The following is a 12601-nucleotide window of genomic DNA, read 5'->3' on the forward strand; positions in this document are numbered from 1 at the left end:
ATCAGGCCGAAATGCAGTCACAAACCCATTAATTCTCTTACAGTAATGCAGGAACACTGGCTCTAGACCTGTTCACAAAGAATCTACTTTAAAAAACCCATTTCCCATTTTATTCAGGCATCTAGTGAGTTCCAAGTTTCACTGCTTTCTGTCCTTGCAGCAGGGAAGCCAAGAGGGACGCAAGCAACCTCATTCAATTCTATTCACAAGCACCCTTCCCTGGGAAAGCCAATAACTTTCAGAGGGTCTCTGCAGACTTTGCTCCACTGCTTTGCACACTGGAGAATGGCTGGTTGGTAATCCTCTTTTCACTCAGTGAGCACAGACCCAAAGGTTTTCATTCCTCTGAGCTCAGAAATTTCCATTTCCATTTGAGAGAGACATTTTCCTGGCAGTTCTCAAAAGATGCATTTGTAAAATAGGGAAACAACCTCAAGGAATGCTAAAGCAAAGGAATAAAGCTGTACGTGGACAGCCTTTCTACCTCAGCCAGGAAAGGAAATTCCTTCTCAGCACCAATGCCCCATAAACACAACCTACTCTGCAACTACCAAATACTTGATCAAAACAAAGTGACCAGCTGACCACCCTACCCTGTACAAACACCAAACATTTTCAGATCACCTAGGGCAACAGCCTCCAAAATCTCAAGTGAAAGACAGTCCAGAAATGTGCATTTGTGTGTGCATACAATACAAGCAAAGGAAAGGGGTGCACATCAGATGGCTGCAACACATTAGAGAGGATGAAGGTGTTCTGCTGAACCCACTACAGGAAGACATGCTCACGTCAGTGGTTTTTAAACTTGTAGTGCATAGACTTTTGCTGTCTCCAAAGGTAGCTAAAAAGCCAAATCCATTGTTGTATCCGTACTGTAAAATGTTTAGAAGTTTCCAAATCCAAAGAGGTTGAAACTTGCTTCTTCCAAGTGCAAAAGATTTAGCTGGCCCAAAGCCAACTCCCAGAAAAAAGCCCTAGTCAGTGGCTCAGGAATGCCAGCTCTAAACACTGACCAAATGCATACAAACCCTCTGGTAGGGAAATTCACAGTATCATCTCCCACAAAAACTCACTTAAAATTGCAGCTATCATTCATTGCCTTACTTCTGTGCCAGGGAGACCTAAGTGAGTCTCACTTTGACACCCTCCAAAGTAGTCAGCGAGTGAGCTATTGCCCTGCCTTGCTTTGGGGGATTCCTGCTTGGTGTTTCTGTAGAGGGAAGCATGAAGGCTTCACACTGCAACAGGCAGGATCCCCTCCATCACTCCCAGCTCCTTAGCAAAGGCATTCCTGAGGTGCACTGTGCCCTAACAAATCAACAAAAGCGCTCCAGGTTTCCTGGCAGCTGGAAACTGGAATTCTGCAGTGAAGGCAAACACCTCTCCAGCTAAAGCAAACACAGCCAGGGAGCCCCTGCTGAGCACCACGGCTACTGTCAAAGAGGGACCGAGAGAAGGTGATACCCTAAGGCATTTGACTGACAAAGGGCAACCCAACATGGACAGGAGATGGTCACAAGCCCAGCCCTGACACAGGCATTCCTCTGTGCAGGCATGTGCTTGCCAAAATGGTTTATCAGAATAAACCCACAAAGCTTCATTTTCAGAGCAATGACCATCTTGCCCTGATACAGATGGTACTTTTGCCTTTAAGAGCATTTATTTTCATGTTTAGAAGACCCATGTAAAAGATCCTGCAAAAATACAGAACAAAAATAGCCTAGTCTTAAACAGCTTATAACTTAACTCTAAAATAAACGGAGACAAAGGGAACAGCAGTGATCAGTGTGAGCAGCACTCAGCTCAGCAGAACAAGACGACTCCTGTTTCCAGGGGTAAAGGAAGGCATTTGGGTTTTTTTTTTTTCCTTTTAAACTATATAACAGAAAAAACCTGATGAAAGATTTGAGAGAAGAATTATTAGGTGGGTTGGAATACATTTATGGGCCAACCACCTCTCAAAGAGAAACCAAACCAGCATTTTTCAAAAGCAGCACAAGGAAACAACAGAGGGTAATGTTACCAGACAAACAGCAGCAAGAGCCCAGTTTCCAGCACTAATATTTGTTAGATTGCATACAAAAAACTAGATGGGCTGCCTCAGTACCTCGTTTTCAGTTGCACTTGGTAAGGGAAAGGAGAAACCAAGCAGGGCTGAAATAGTGACAGCAAAAGCAAAAGAGCTGCCTGCCTCAAATGCTCTTACAACAGGCACAAGCCCATCAATACCATAAAATACCTCTCATTCAATAAAACAAAGGCATCTTCCTCAGATGCCCCCCAAGAGCTGGAACAAATACCCAGATTTTACCATCTCCCCCTCGTGATGGGTATGCTCTCCCACAGGGAGTTTCCTGGTAACACTTCCAGTGCATGGATGGGAGGTAGCAGAGGGTAAGTGTGAACAAATTTACTCATGTCAGACCCGATCTGGACTGCAAATCCAAGTCTTCAGCTTCCACGGCATCATCTGGAGCCCTCACTGAGACCACTGTAAGGCACACTTTCCTTCCCACTCCCTTGAAGAAGCACCAGATACCAGTCCATAGGCAAATACAGCCTTTGGGGTAAATCCTGCTCTACCTACACGAGGTTAATTGAGACACAGAGATGCCAGGCAGCTGACAGTGCACAGCAATGGTGCAAAGGCAGCAGCCCCATCAGCAGGTGAGTGCCAGGAGCTCCCACAGCACAAATCACCCACCCCCAGCCTGAGGGAGATCCAGCTGGCGGAGTTTGGCTCTGTTTGGGAAGACCCTGAGTGGCGCTTAAAACCCTGAGTCCCAGGAAAGAAAGAACAGCTGAATGTGCAGGGTGAAGGACTCCTACATATGTATAGTGGAGAGACACACACAAAGGAGGGCGGGGGGTGGCTGGGAAGAGTGACAGCAAGACTTGTCTCTGAGCCTTGTGCTTATTTTGACCTTTCAGTTAAAGATTCTCCAAAAAGGCACTGCTCAGCCCCAAGCCTGATTAGATGTCTTGGGAAAAACAGAGCACAAAGCATCACACATGAATGAGCACAGAGCCATAACACGATCTTGATATTCCCACCCATCCATATGGCCAAAAAAAGCCACGTTCTTCAATGCAAACATTGGCAGCAGCAATATGAAACGAATGTGTTAATTAGCAGATTTTGCAATCCAGCACACAGCAGAGACTGCTGATGGTGGCTATTATATAGTCAATCAGAAGTGAAATAGAACAAGTACCACGTTACTTAAACCATTCACAACAAGGTTAATAATTTGCTAATTGCATATTTCTGGCCTGAGCAGACCAAGGTCTGTTTTTCAAGCTTCTTTTCTCAAAGGTATTTTGAAATGTATTTAGTAGGGCAAGCTCTCCATCACTTGCAACTCTTCTCTTTGTTAACTTTCAGTCTCAACTTGAATGTTTAGCTTGAATTCAAGAAAGGCCACTGCCTTGCTTTACACAGCATCAAACTAAATGAGCACAATGATTTCCCAGCCTTGTAAAGTTCTTTCATTTTCAGCCTGTAAACAATCACAAGTTATTCTGAAACAATCAGAGGCTAAATTACAACATTCATCAGATTTGCTTCTTGTATAGGATTTTCACATTGAATGCAAGAGAAGATTATGAAACTGAATTACTTAAATGCCACTGGAATTTAACATAATTCCTTAGGGTACGTGGGTTTACACATTAAATGCTTAATAAAACTCTACTCTCCTAGAAAGTTTAATCAATAAAATAAATACTGCAAGACAGGTGAGATACACTATTTCACCATTACACTGATATTTCTAAGAAATATAAAAAATATAAAGATTTCATTTTCATGAGATATTTGAAGTACAAGCCTGAAGCTGACACTCCTGTCATGAACAATATTCTTTACATCCAGGATGTACCACTAATGGTGCATAAAACATCTAGACATAAAAGTTTGGAAGGAAAAGAACAAACAGGGATGAAGAACATGACTGAATTGGTCTTGGGGTTTTTTCTAAAGCACAGAAAAACAGAAATCAATTGCACCAGGACTAGTCAGAGTCACATAATTTAAGGTACAGCCGCTCTGATTTCCTGCCTAACACACAGGCACTGTTCCATTTTATCCACTCACACCTCCATAAAGCCCATTAAGTGGTTCTGTGAAATGTAGTGGTTTATGGCATCCAGACTAAAGGCCTTTGGAGGTCAAAACCTAAGTTCACTACTCTGCTTGCAGTTTGCTACAATGGCTCCATCATTCTTTCTGGCAGCGAGGCCAGACTAATTTCTTATTTGTTTGCCTTCTGCCTTGAGCCATTAATTCCTTCCCTGCTGGATTAAAGAGGAGCTCCTCAGAGTCAATTATGCACATGTTTTAACCAACTCACCTCTCAATAGCTTTTTTGGCAATCAACAGATTGGTCCTGTCAGTGTCTCAGTACAAGGCATCTTTTCTTGAGTCCTTGAACAGCATTTTACTTTTTGTTTGTTTTTTTAAATATCAATTTGATTGTCCTCCCCCCATCTCCTTCCCCTTCTTCAGGGTCACTGCTTTGGTGAGGCACAACCAGTGAAAAATCAGCATCTCTGGCACACAGAAGTCCAAACTTGCCTGTATCAGATGGATGCAATTTCACTGGACTCATTTTACTGCATAACAGAGGAGCTACAGAAATCAGGCTGCAAAGATGGTATCAATTCACTAACAGTCAATTATCTGACTCTACTGAGGGTAAGGAGCTCGTATCTTTCTTAATCACCATTTAATCATTTCTCCAAAACCTCTAAGGTAAACTTCACTACCTCCCCCATTCTGCCAAAGACTTACATACTATTCAGAATATTCAAGCAAGAAAATCCCAACATTCCTATCATTTCTAGCCATGGTTTTGAATTTGTCCTCAGCATGGCCTGCTTCTCTGCTGAATCAACATTAGCAGTGGCTTTAAACTTATTTTCACAATACTGATGAACTACTGAACAGCAGAGTACACTACTGATGCTGGCTGAAGTCACCTGCTAGGAATACCACTTTCTGAAATGCACCCAGTAACCCATGATTTCAAAAGCATCAGCCTTTTATTTTAATTAAATAATTATGAGGTATGCTGTTGGTGTTGGCACGGATCAATTATTCATGCCATTCTATGGCTCCAAGTCAAACATCCAAGAAACACATGAACAGTCACCTGCTGCCGTGTTCCTTTCCCGCAGCACTTTCTTACTATTAACACAATCCATCCCTTCAGAGGGATACACCTCTGAAGTATACACCAAAATTATAACTCAAACCTCCCCAAAGACCTGACTTATTCAGGATGACTGCATGAAAATCATTAATCCCTTGTAGGTGTTAACCAGGCACTCCATATCACAAGGACTGGTACCTTCCTCTACTTCTGTTCTAGCAGCAGGCCCATTGAACTTCCACCTCTAACCAGATTTCCATTGTGTGGCACTTCTTATTTTGTGTTACTTCTCATTTGGTGTTGTACACTAAACCCACACCTAAGTGTGCAAAGAGCACAAGGCAGAGAGTTTATGCTCTGTGTAAAGGCAGGTACAGCTTTGGCTGTGGGTCAGTGTGACAGCTGGAAGGGCTCTGTCTGTCACACCACTAGGAAGAAAATAATTGCAAAGCAATAGTAGAATGAAACATGTGCCTTTTACCAATCCTTACCTTGGTATTTTCAAAGCAAGAAATTTATTTCCCATTGTGAACCCCCTGGCTCAGCTACCTGGGAACACCAATACCTGCCTGTCTGTCAGGGACAAGATCACCAAGACAGCTCCAAGCAGCAGGAACAAGCAGCCCATGGAAAACTGGTTTCAGGGATGGCTACCCATCAGTTTGAACAGCAGAAAGTCTGCTCATATTTATGCATGACTGCTCAAGTGAACTGCATGACTGCCTTTGTTGATCTGCTCACAGCGATCCATTCTTTCAATAGGAACACCAGGAGGAAGCCACGCTGGGACTGTGCAAGGGGAAAAAAACCACCCCGTGGACATATTGAATGGGACAGAAAATTCCCCTACAATTTCTGTGAGCTTATGTCCAGCAATGCCCTGCATTGACTTTTCCAGCAGCTTTTTGGGACACCTCCACATATCAAAGCCCAAGCCACACCACAGTAGTCATTTTCACTAAACCTACTTTAGAAATTGATTAAACAATTGATTTTTTCATAGCTTAGATAGATACAAAGTGACCTTTCCATCCCACAAAAACCCAAAGGGAATTAACACATGTAAACAGAGTCTTCATTTAAAAGGGAGTGTTTTGCTCCCTTAGAGGGAAAGTCCTGCAATACTTTATTTTTTATTGCAGCTCTCAAAAGATCAATTCCCCTTCCTCCACTTGAGCTTTTCACCTTTCTGTCCAAAACAGGCCAAAGGCACAAGACTTCTCAGAGCATACACAGAAAAGCAGCCTGAAGATAAACACAAATCTTCCTATAGGTCACCAAGACATTAGTACTATTTTGTCAGCTAACAGTTCTATTTCAGTCTGTGAGGCAGAAACTCAGAGGACAGTTCCCAGTAGAGATAAGAGTTTCACAAGCACAAAAAGTTTTCTTTTTTCTCTACACAGAAAAGAGGTTTTTGAGATGTATTTTTCATTACTGAATGGAATAACAAGGTCCATGTGTTTATGCTGTTTGAGACCATTTCCCTTGAGAATCACTGCAGACATAAAATTTCTACCTGCTTAAAATAAACACATTGTGTTTTGGGCAAAGTTCCTTCATTAGGACCTGGTGCCTTCTGGTACTTTCTACATGGTGCACTCGGGGATGCAGATTACAATCCCAGAGCTGAACAGCCAGGTGTCATTTGTGTTTTGATGATCAAACAGGCTGTGGCAGCCTGCAGAACACAGTGTCTGTAGTTGTCACTGGAGCACCCGTTAGGATCTCACTGGGAGGAAGGGAAACAGATGCACAGCCCAGTGGCTTTCCAACATTCAGGAAAAGGATGGAACCACAGAACTGGGAGTGCAGGTCATTCTCCTATAACAGCTTTGCTCAGTGCAAAGCAGCATCCCAGCAGCATCCTGGGACTTGCATGTAGATGCTAAACACCTGCACCAGGCACAGACACAAACCTTTGATCAGCAACAGAATGCCAAAGTGCAAAAGTACTTAAACAGAAATGTTCTTGGGACTGCGTGAGCAGCACCAGCACACAAATTCCTCCCATCCCTGTCACCCACTGGAGGGTAAACACTATTCAATGTTATTTGTCTGTAGCTAATGAGTTTGGCATTCATAGGTCCATGGCAAGAGCTCTGCTACAACAGGTCTGTGATGGTGGGATGGTGTAGATATATTTGGATAACTAGATCCAAAATAACACTGTTAGGTGATATGTCAATCAACTTGCCCAATCTTTCCACTCTTCACAATCCTTATTCACAGAGTTCAAGAGAGGCAGCTCTCCACAGTGGTGGAGCCTAGTTAAACATTGTGAACAGTGGCCATTATCAGTATAGGTCATTAAGGAAAGCCTCATGATGCCACCACCCTGTACAGACAGGCATCAGACCCACAATGAAACAGAACAATTCCCTGCAAGACCATCGATGGCAGGGAGCTGTCTGTGTTCTATGCCCAGAAAATGCATTTTAAAAGCTCGAGTATCTACAACAGAACTGCTACTACAACATACAGGAATAACTAAAAAACATAATTAGCAAGAAAGCATGGTTGTCAGAAGCCTTTATGTTTGTGGCACTCTGCTGAGCTTGTTACTGAGGCTACTGACACAGGCTTTCACCTCCCCTGCAGACCAGTTCAGAGGAGAAGGAAGGGGCCATGGTGACTTGGGCACTGTGAGGACAGAGACTTGACTGTCCCAAGCCCAGAGAAAGCAAAACAGGCTAAATGGCTCTTTCATCTGGTCCTGTGCAGCTGCTTATACGGCCACAATGCCAGCAGCACAGTCCCTACTGCCCATCTGTGCTGCTGTGGGAGGTCATCCTGCAGGTACCTGTCCTCTGGGCAGCACAGAGAGCAAGAGCAGCATTTGTATGGCAGCTGCTCTACCCCACCACTCCTTTTCCTTTAGCTCTGCATCATCCCAGCAGTGCTGGGCACAAAGCACAAGCAGACACTCCAGCTCTGGGGCTGCAGCTGCCTGTGACTGAGGCCAAGGAGCTCAGCACAGCGAGGCACTCGGGGATGGCAGAGCCTCAGGGGCTGCTCTGCCTTCCTGCCAATTCCAACCCTGCCTGCGCTGCCAAGAGAACAAGCTGGTAGCAATCACCCAGGGCCATTCTGAAATTGCACATGCACCTCTGCTGGCTGTCACACATCTGGGGAACAGTTTCTGGTTACAAATCCCCATAAGAGAGGAAAAAAATTTAGATCAAAGGAGGAAATAAACAGTACGAGTCAGTGTTACCCGTTAGAGCCTCAGAAGGCACAGCCACACAAGGGAACCACACCTCTCCATCACAGCCATCAGAAAGCTGCACTGCCACGCAGGACAAACAGCAAAAAGCCCTTGCAATCTTGGTCTTAAATCTCTCTCAAGTATCAGGCTGACGTAAAATGCAATTCAAAATACGTTTCAGCTAAGGATCAGAACATAAATTCACAAAGGCTGTAGTCTCCCCAGGTACTTCAGCCCTTCTGCAGCCTCATTTCATCAATTTCTATCAAAATGCTGAAATGATCTGGCAAATAAAGCAAGCCCCTGGTTAGTACTTCTCCATTTCCTACAGTGGCACACAGAGATTTCATGCAATTAATTCAGTTGCAGATCAGCTTTACCATTCTCTGGGGTAGAATCATTCAGTAGTAGAATGCAATCTGTATGCAAAAAGTCAAGCAGGAAGCAAATAAAGATCAAAATATTGATGTCAGCACAATTCAAAAGTCCAGGAACTGCTTCTGCACTTGAGATCTCCAGCACACACAACTCTTGGCTACACTAGAAGTAGGAGACAGTAGAAGGCAGGTGAGAAGAGTTTATGATTGGTGTGTGGAAGACAGCAAACAGATGATCAAAATTCTCATCACATGTGTTACCAAAATGCTCTCACATATAATTTCATAATTTACTAACACAATCAATCTTTCCAGCATTTTAAGAAGGTTCAATGCAAAAAAATCTTGGGATCAAGGCTGAAAGTACTAAAGAGAGAGTTGTTTCAGGACCATTAACTAACTCCAAGCTGTCCAAAACCCTACAACAGCTTCAGTGAGGACATTATTTCTCACAAAGCCTGGTCTGGCAGGGCCATCTCTGAAGCCATGGTTCCTCTGCTTCATATTTTTTTGTCTGAAGGACTTCCAGCTGAGCAGAACACTCAGCAGGCAATGCCAGGAGCATTTTCTCAAGCATTTGCTTGGCCAGCTGTCCACAGAGGTTGGCATTTCTTTATGGAAACTAGAGAACCCAAAAATTCTGCAGCGTCTCACACAGCAGGATGAGGACATGGGCACTTGCAAGCACAGAGAGATTTCAAGAGCACACAACCTCCTGGAGTCAGGATCAGAGGGGGGGAGACAGGTGGCACTCCAGTTCTTAATGTAGCTCCACACAAAGAGCAGGGAAGTCACTTAACCAAACTGGGAAATGGTGCAGTGCAGGAAAGCTAAAAAAGCAGAGATTGAAACAAAAATTATTTTGAAATTACACACATGGGCAGAAACCCTCAGCTGAAAACACTACTTCTATGTAGTAATTTTGAGAATTATTATAACAGGGTAAGATGTCAAACATACCCATTCTATTTATAGAATGACATGCAATTTAGTCAGAAAACAAGTTTCATCAACATAAATGCTTGAACACAATCAGCTTCCTCCACCTGCACGGTTGCAGGCACAGCCACCCTGCAGGGGAGGGTGGGACACAAGGACTGCATTCTCCCTGGAGTAACTTCAGCAGCAGGATGAGCCCCAGCACTGAGCCTCAATGCCACATTATGCTGAAATAAGCTGACACACATGGTTTTTTTTTCACTGAAACCCAGAAGCACTGCCTTTAATTTCAGAATTAAGGAAAAGTGCAAAGAGAGGGAGAATGGTGATGACTTGAAATTGTCTGCACCTGCAGATACAAAGCAGCAGCAAACCATTCAGTCAATACCTTACAGCTGTGGATCCCAGAGGCTCACCACAGATTCTGTGTGGGTATCTGGAGCGAGTGGTGACACAATTCCTGAACTCCAGTCCCCAGTACAGAACCAGCCTAACTAAACCACCACCCCCAAAGATCAATCCCCTTACAGCCTGTGACACAGGGACTGGAGACTTCCCACACGAGATAGACCAGGAATAGATACAAGTAGCAAGATAAAATTACAGCGTTCAGATACTTCAAGAAGGGAAATGAATTATCATTTTCTAAAAGGGAGTAGCTATGAAGTTGCAAGAATTTTGAGAGCAGCAGTGCTGGTGAAGAGCAGAGCCAGGGGAAATTCAACAGTTCCAGGCTGTTCCACAGTTGAACTTCAGAGCCAAAAGCAAAGCAAAATCTCTCACATTTACCAGGCACAGAAGAAGTGATCCTAACAGTTCTTGCAGTTTTTATACTGCAAGCACATCACAAAAGTTCCCATTCAATTAAAGTCTGGCATCTGGAAATTTCATTAGGATCTGTTTCATTAGAAGATTCATTTCACATTTTGATCAACATCTAAAATGAGATCATACTGCCAAAAATTTGTTTTCTGCTTCCTTTTCCCCTCTTTCTTTCCTGAGATTGGGAGGCAGGACTTGAAAGTGAAGGTCTAAAATTAAATTCAGGATATTAGAAACTATTTAAAAATTGATTCAATAATAAAACAAAACTAAAGAACCAAACAAAAAAAAGGTAAAAAATCCAAAACAAAACAAACCAACAACAAAAAAATTTACCTAAACTGAAACCATTTGTTTCTTCTTTTTTCTTTCCTTCACAAGCATTGGGAGGCAGCACTTACTTCTAGTTAATGAAAAGAATACCTAAATTGTTTCCTGGAACCTCAGAATAGCTCAGATGTCTTAGTTACTACTTGGCTGAAAAAAAAATTATTAGCAGTGAAAACAAGCCCTCAGCATTTATTACTTCAGCAGTTGGGGAGAGGAGGCAGAGCCTCAGAGAGCTCATACCAAAGCACTGTGGTTCTCCCATTAGTCAGGGCTGCATGTTGGTACAGGTTGGAACATCCTCCTTCGTGTTTTTGCACCTTTGCAGCTCTGCAAGTCTGAGCTCCAGCAACTCCAACCCTGGCCAGTTTATTAAGCAGGGGAGCATCTCAGTTATCACTGTGGCAAACCACAGCACGCAGGCTGATCCTTCACGGTGCCAGAGAAAAATGCAGGTAGCAAAACCACCCCCTCCATGCTGATTTTAGAGAGCCTCCCAGGTTCAGTGTGCCACCAGGAAAGGTCCTTTGGCTTTCCCCACTGTGCTGGAGTAAACACAGTGCAACACATGAGTTTGCTGTTTCCCAATTAAATTAAGCATCTACTCTGCTTCCTAGAACAGCGGTATCATCACAGTCACAAGACTGTGCACGTGCTCCCACTGCCTCAGTCACTTGTTTCTGAAAAACACATGCAAGAATTTATAGGAATTGTCTTCCAGCACTGAGACAACACCAGACAAAGCTCAAATAATGATCAATATGGATCTTCTCTAAAGACATCATCACAACCATCAGGTCATCAAAGACGCCTCCAGTAACAGGACAGGGAAAACGATATCAGCACAATGAAAGAGCAGCTGGCACATTCCCATAAAGGCAAAAGCAGCCCTCCTGTGGTTTTTATGAACAGCAGAAGATGAATCCTTTCAGATACAGTAATCCTGCAATCAGATACTCACAAGAACCACAAATAAATGCAAATCAAATCCAGGGCTTAAACAGATTATAGGAAATGCAAAGGAGAGTCAGTAGAACGCACCAGATCCCAGCACACAGAGCACAAAGAAGTTTCACTGAAGATCCAGGTGAGCAAAAAGGGCGCCAGTCCAAGCCCTGCTTCCTGAAACCAGCTTGTATCTAGAGGGCTAATTCTTACAGGGAAGCAGGCAGGCTCATGCCTCCTCTGACTGCTGCCACCCTGCACAGCCTCCAAGCTGGGATGAATCAAAGTCCTATCATCTTCCTCCAAGATGCCCTTATGCAAGATTGGGAGGGTTCGGCTCAGAACTTGGCTACAACAAACAATGTGAAGTTTCAGGAGGCAAAAAAAACAACAGCTACAAACGAAAACAGAACAGACGGAGAGGCTGTCAGTGAGGAGAAGAAACTGATGTCCTTGTGAGTTTGCTTTGACAGGCAGCAGGAAGGACTGAGACAGAGAAGATGACAGAAGAGAAATAATGTACACTACCCAATTCAGCAGTAAAGCTTTTACCAGAAAAAAATCTCAAGCATTTCTGGGGAGTGGCTGCTTCATCTTCTTCTGAAGTTGTCCTCGTCTGTTGCTCTCCCTCTCCAGCTGACACTGAAATTTACACTGAAAAAGACACCATGTTTCCCTGTACCCATCTCTGCTGGCTACAGGAACACTCCAGAAAGCAAACAGCAACAGTGCAGGACAGAAAGTACCATTACTTTTGTCTTCTGTTGGACAGTGCTGGATAGCACACACCCCACACAGGCAACCTGGGTGGGTGCTTTTTCCTTCAGAGC

General features: G+C 43.7%; 1 protein-coding gene across 3 annotated transcripts in view; it reads right to left on the reverse strand.

The window, feature by feature from the left end:
• Window positions 1–12601, reverse strand: part of PLXNB1 (plexin B1) — a 77146-nt gene that overhangs the window by 62614 nt on the left and 1931 nt on the right. Inside the window, exon 1 of one of the 3 annotated variants that reach the window (XM_054280789.1) lies at window positions 12300–12358. The exons of the other annotated variants lie outside the window; for them this stretch is intronic. The gene's annotated coding sequence lies outside the window, so the exon portion shown is untranslated. Of the gene's footprint in view, window positions 1–12299; window positions 12359–12601 lie in introns of those variants that run through there. 3 annotated transcript variants of the gene reach the window in all.

The sequence above is a fragment of the Melozone crissalis genome, unplaced genomic scaffold (genome assembly GCF_028551555.1).
Source record: "Melozone crissalis strain CALT ecotype California unplaced genomic scaffold, PUWL_Pcris_2 ptg000029l_1, whole genome shotgun sequence".
Classification (NCBI taxonomy): Eukaryota; Metazoa; Chordata; class Aves; order Passeriformes; family Passerellidae; genus Melozone; species Melozone crissalis.